The 6,000-nt window shown below is 42.2% G+C and overlaps 1 pseudogene; it reads right to left on the bottom strand.

Moving 5' to 3' along the window:
* Nucleotides 1-6,000, bottom strand: part of LOC105978366 — a 47,598-nt pseudogene that overhangs the window by 21,688 nt on the left and 19,910 nt on the right.

The raw sequence follows: 6,000 nt of genomic DNA, 5'->3' as shown, positions 1-6,000 counted from the left end.
ATCGGAAATATGTGTTTTCCAATGGTCTTAGGTGACCCCTGAGAAAGGGTCATTCGACCCCCAAAGGGGTCATGACCCACAGGTTGAGAATCGCCGAGACAGGCGAGCTGAGGTGTTACTGGAAGTGAAGGAACTCTAGACTGGATAATGGAGGATAGAAATGGTGACTATCAGTTGAAGCCCCAAGATTAGGTGCAGAGCTCGGAGCTATAGTTCATCTCACTAACATTAGTTTTTTCAGTGTTCCGCAGAAGGATATGCCTGCTGGAAAACTGGGGGAGAGGCTCCCTGAACATACATGAAGAAGTGGGTCAGATGTGCTGCCAAGAGCATCTTTCAGAAAAGGACTTTATTTTTGTTATTTAGTGCTGCCACAACAAAAAATGGTATCCCAAGTGGGTGGCTATAGAGAAAAGAAATTAATTTTTCACTTAGTTCAGTAGGCCAGAAGTCTATATTCAGAGCAACCGCTTTAAAAGGAGGCACTTTTGTTTCATTGATCTCAGTTTCTAATAGCTGGAAATCCTTAGAGTTCATGAATTTGTAACTGCATCTGCCAGATGTGTGAGTATTTATATGATATCTTCCACTTATCTGTGTCTCTGTGTCCGTTCCATGTTTCATATCTCAGAAACAATGAGGTCTAGAGCTCACCTTACTGTCACTGTCATGGATGAAAATACATTGTTTTCTCATTTACATTATGCATTGGGAAAATTCCCGTGTTTAGGATAGAATGCATCACAGTTTTCCCTGTCATTGTAAGGCAAAGTATTTGGGGATTACAAGCCAAATTTTATTTTACCTCCATGTACTTGAAAAGGACACAGATGAACTCGTTTTCTTGCCGCCAAGATGAACGGGGAACTCTCCCCGCTTCGTGACTCAAAGTGCGCACTGCCATCTCTTTTGACACAATACGTTCGCATTCACAGATGTCTTGATAACTGCTTAGTATGTACACTCCAGTTTGCTTTTCTAAGAAGTACGTAAAGTTCATTGCGTTTTAAGTACTGAACAAAAATAACTCATTTTATTCTTGAATGTCCTCATTAGCATAAGAACAAATCAAATCAAAATGACAAAACTATTCCAAACGGTGTCATATTTGCAGGTATAGGGGCAAGGATTTCAACACTTTTTCAGCGGGGGCGTAATTCAATCTACAACAGACTTGAAGCCCCGAGTGCTGAAAGCGCTGTCAGAAGGGAACGTCTAGCTGTTAGCGCCCCCATGACTTGTCTCAGCTGGAGGGAAGGCCTTACCCAAGGTCCCACCCTCACAGGGATGGCGGGTGCAGTGATGGATCTAAGTGGAGGTGTGAGGAGTCATTTCGGCCTGGATAGACAGTTTCAACTTTGGGAGTCTGCATCTTGGGTCAGGCGGTCAGGTCTGAATCGCAGTTCACCTTTTCCCTCTGCTCTATCCTACTTTGCCCCTATTCCTTCACCAGATATCAATCCCTAAGGAACTCCCCCCAAAGATACTAAACATTCAACCTTATCTCAAGGTTCTTGCTTCTGGACAACCCACTGGACAACTTAACATATACATATATATGTTAAGTTTGCAAAGAGCAAAAAAAAGTAGCAGACGTGGTACTCTGAGAAAGGGATTTACGTATTAAAATGGTGACCAAGAACTATGATTCTTCTTGTTGTGTTGGTAGGCTTGGAAGTGCAAGGGGCTAAAATATAAAACAGACTGGGAATCTGTTTCAGGAGTCCAGGAATATAATCCACAGACTAACAGAGGGCTGTAGCTGGAGGGAAAAGATGCTTAAGTTATTTTTCAAAAGAGAATTGGCAAGATTTGGGGTCAACTTGGATTTAAGATGAAGAGAAGGCAGCTAGAAGAAACACTGATTTCAAGGTGGAGAGCTGACATTACCTCCAAATCTACTTTCTCTCTAGTCCTCCATAGCTTAGTAAATAGTAACGTCACACCTGAGAGTACCGTGGATAGGATGGAGAAAATGAAAACAAGTTTAAATGAAGGGAGTCATACCTTTAAGTTTCAACATCTTTCATTTAAATCACCAGTGAGATATTGAAGTGGAAATATGTTTATATTGAGAGCCCCCTTAACTGTCCAACTCTATTAAGAGACCTCATTGATTGTCTACTGTATTAATTATCCAGGCATATTAATGCAGACTTCTCTCAGCTTTAGAACACCCTACCTGGGAGTAATTGCTGTGATGGTTGGAGTTGGCCCCATTTAAGACAACACCATGTGAAACAGAACACAATGTTGCAAGTTCTGTGGCATCTTCAGGGTGTTTGAGTCCCTACTTGTGTCAACACATCTTCTTGAAAGCTTTCCTATTTTTGCTGACCCCTTAGAGTCCTTTTCTGGAATGAAGCTTTCCTTATGTTATGGCCAAAGTATACAGGCTGATTGATGTCTTTCCATCGTTGCTTCTATGAAACATTTGTTGTGTTTGTTGTATTTTAGACTTAAACATTTTGAAACATTTGTTGTGTTTGTTGTATTTTAGACTTAAACACAAAAATATTTGTTGTGTTTGTTGTATTTTAGACTTACCTGCTCATTCTTTTAGTAGTCCACAGTATAACCAACATTTTCCCAAGAATGAACTTCTAGTCTGTATGGAAGAAACATACAGGAAGAAGGAAGGGGCACTGCTTCTTCTTATGATCTCTCTTGCATAATGTGTTGCAGGAGCTAGCAGATAACGTGAAGCCTGATAAAGGTTAGAAATGGAAAGTGCATGAAGGAGAAAAACTCCAATAAATTAGAATTCTTTGGTATGTGCAATTAGGTCTTCTCGGTCTCAGTCTCATCTCAGTCTTATTTGTGTGACAGGGTAGTTTTCTTCTTCTATTTCCACAACTTCCTCCTACCAAAATATAAACAACTGACACCTCAGGCAAAGCAGAGAACAGAGGTGCAAACTCTGTCAGGAGAACAGATGTAAGCTCGCTTTATGCTAGGAAGAGATCAGATTTATCAGTGGAGATGTTTACCCTACAGATTTCTCCCCCTGAACCTGGTGTAGGTAGGCGGGTTTTTTCATCTGTGGTCTTCTCAGGCATATGGGATATCATTATCCTGCCATGTCCACAGTAGGAGGAAGAGATGGAAGCTAGAAGGCCCAGCCACCTCAGATAAAATTGACTTCCTGCTGAACTCTGTCTTTTTAGTTTGCTTTAATTTCTTCTAGGGTATTTATTACCACCAGACATTTATTTAATCTATTTATTCAATTGTTGATTTTTGCTTTTCTCTGCCAAGACTGAAAGTGAGGGCTTGACTGTTTCTTTTTGGTGTTCTCTGTCACTGAAACAAAGCCTGCCTGCTCAGGGTAACTCCTTGATGAATGGAGTAGGAAACAAAACAGAATTCCAATTCAGGTCTCCACCCCAGGCTCAAGCTATTTCGCTTAGCATTCTAATTACCTGCAAGCCATTTAAATGAGGTAGTATACCAACGTCATAAGAGACATTTCCATCATCACCCTTTGCGTGCCTCCTAATGAGATTAACTCATTGCTGTCAAGGTGGATCTGACTCACTGAATACAACTGTCCCAGTGGCTTTCCACGTCTGGCACTTTTACCGATACAGACTGCCATGCCTTTCATCCAAAGAACAGCTGGTGGATTCAAACCCCTGACGGTTTTGGTTATCAGCAGAATGCTTAACCATTGCACCACCAGGGCTTAGAAAGATCGACATGACTGAGGGCCAGAGCCCTTCCTCAGAAGATCCCTCCAGAATGTTTGCTCCCCAACTCCCAGGAAAGAACAGAAAACATAGAGAGAACAGCATCTATGGTAACTCATAAAAGAGACAGAGACAATTTTATAAGGTGAACTAGCCTGGCCTTTGGGGCTTTTGGATTCTACCTCTAAATTGTATGAATTAGAGTCAGGGTTGGTTTTTTTTCTTGTTGCTATCTCTGAGGTTTGGTTTTCTCATTTAAAAAATGGAGTGAATGACTTCTCGTTTAAACTCACAGGGAATCAGATGTTAAGTGAAAAAGGCAAATAAACTGGTCTTTTCACAGAATTTCAGAGATTCTCGAAGTAGCCAAGTATAGCACTAAGGGATCAGAGTGAAAGAGAGCTGAGTGCACTGGATTCTAGTGGTTCACAGTTGGCAGGTGAGGACAGGGCTCTCAGCGGATACACCTTAGCAGATGCAGGATGTGACAACACCACTGGCACAAACATCACCCCCAGGTGGCTGACCAGCACAAAGATGGCAGCAAGGCACATCCACACAACTTCCAAGGCTCAATGAAAGGTTGCCACAGCCCCCGACAGGGGATCGTCATCATCATCATCCAGGGATGACAGCTGTTGTCCTGGATTTAGGATGTATTGATGGTGCTAAAGATATAACCAATCAATGATACTTAAATAAATCATAAGATATATATTTAGATATATCAAACTCTACATTTGATACACTGTCTCACTCATTATTACATCTCCTTTAAAAACACACAAACCAGTTGTTGCTGACTCAGTTCCATCTATGAGACTCTATATCGACACATGAGCGGGGTCAAAGCAGAACTGTACTCCATACGGGTTTCCATGGTGATGGTTTTCTGGAAGTGATTGACAAGTCTTTCTTCCAAGGTGCCTCCTGGTGGCTTTTAAGTACCAGCCTTCAAGTTGGTAGCCATGCACATAACTGCTTATCCCACCCAGGGACTTAAATTTTTTTTCAGGTGGCATATGTGTTGGAGTTGAGGTGTAGAAGAGGGAGATAACCTGTACAAGGCCTAACACACCTCAGACAAGGTGGCAGCAGAATTTGAACTGTCTTCCCTTGTTATCAAGCCATGCAGAATGGAGAGGTGAGATCTGCGTGTTATAGTGATTGTCAGGCGTGGTGAGGGGAGGGGTTGGTGGGGAGGAGAAGACAGCTAGAATGATGTCTAGGTTTCTGTTGGATGGTCTGCAGGATGGATCGGGGCACACTTACCCCTTACTTAGGACAGGAACACTCAGAGAAGATCTTTTCTCAGGTTAAAAATGAAGTTTGAGGCTAGTGTTGCAGGAATTTGCGCTTTTACCCTTCACTGGGTTTTGCTTATTGATAGACCAGCTTAATTGTGACTTAAGGTCCCTCCTATTAATTTGAATTCAAAATAACCAAGCTATTAAGCTAATGAACAAACAGCATTCCCATACCCTTTATATCCACCCCCCCCAAAAAAAAAGAGTCTTTTCCCCCACTGGCCACTAGGTATCGTGTAATTGCAATGGAACCTGTTTGGCAATGGTTACAGAAAGGCTGAAAAGTAGAATAGGCCAGGGAACTGGAGGAGTCCTGGCGTATTAAGAAGAGAGAGGTCTGCTTCTGATTACTGATAATTATAGATAAGCCGGAGCCGACAATCATTTTCTGACCACAAACCCAAATCAATCAATTAAAAACTGCATGGAACTGCACCACGGCTAATCAGTCCCAGGCAGTTCAAGATGATCCATTAAGTTCTACCTCTGCTATGTCATGGCTGTTGTGTTCCATCTGCCGCTGTGACCGAAGATCAAATACACACCTCATTATATATTCTTCGGCTAATCAAGGATTCTGTTAGCAGTTTTAGCATTCCATGCCCTTATTCGTCCTGCCGCAGCTGTAACATCACCAGCCTTGGGACAAGAAACGCTGGGGCAGAGTCATCCTTTCCTTGTCTGACTGTGAGCAGCCAAAGCTAAGAGAACTTGTTATGAGAAGGCAGAAGCATTTACATGCGAAGCATTTTTGCTGAATTGTGTCGCTCATCTGAAAATCAGGTGTGGGAGGAACTTTCAGAGGTGGGTGGCTGGGACTGTGTTGGATATACCGCTTTGTCATATATCTATATAAGCCACGCTTGAAAGAATGTGTGCTAAGTACTCTCACAAAGGGATTCCCTGCATGTGGGAAAAGGTTACCTCTCTCCGCTGCTAAACAAAGGGTAGACAGTTTGATTTTACCTTTGCAAGGAAAGTCTTCTTTTGAAAATCTACTTCTG

This window comes from Echinops telfairi, unplaced genomic scaffold (genome assembly GCF_000313985.2).
Source record: "Echinops telfairi isolate 266 unplaced genomic scaffold, ASM31398v2 ScPeMD7_7424;HRSCAF=8462, whole genome shotgun sequence".
Classification (NCBI taxonomy): domain Eukaryota; kingdom Metazoa; phylum Chordata; class Mammalia; order Afrosoricida; family Tenrecidae; genus Echinops; species Echinops telfairi.
This window is presented reverse-complemented; position numbering and strand designations above follow the sequence as displayed.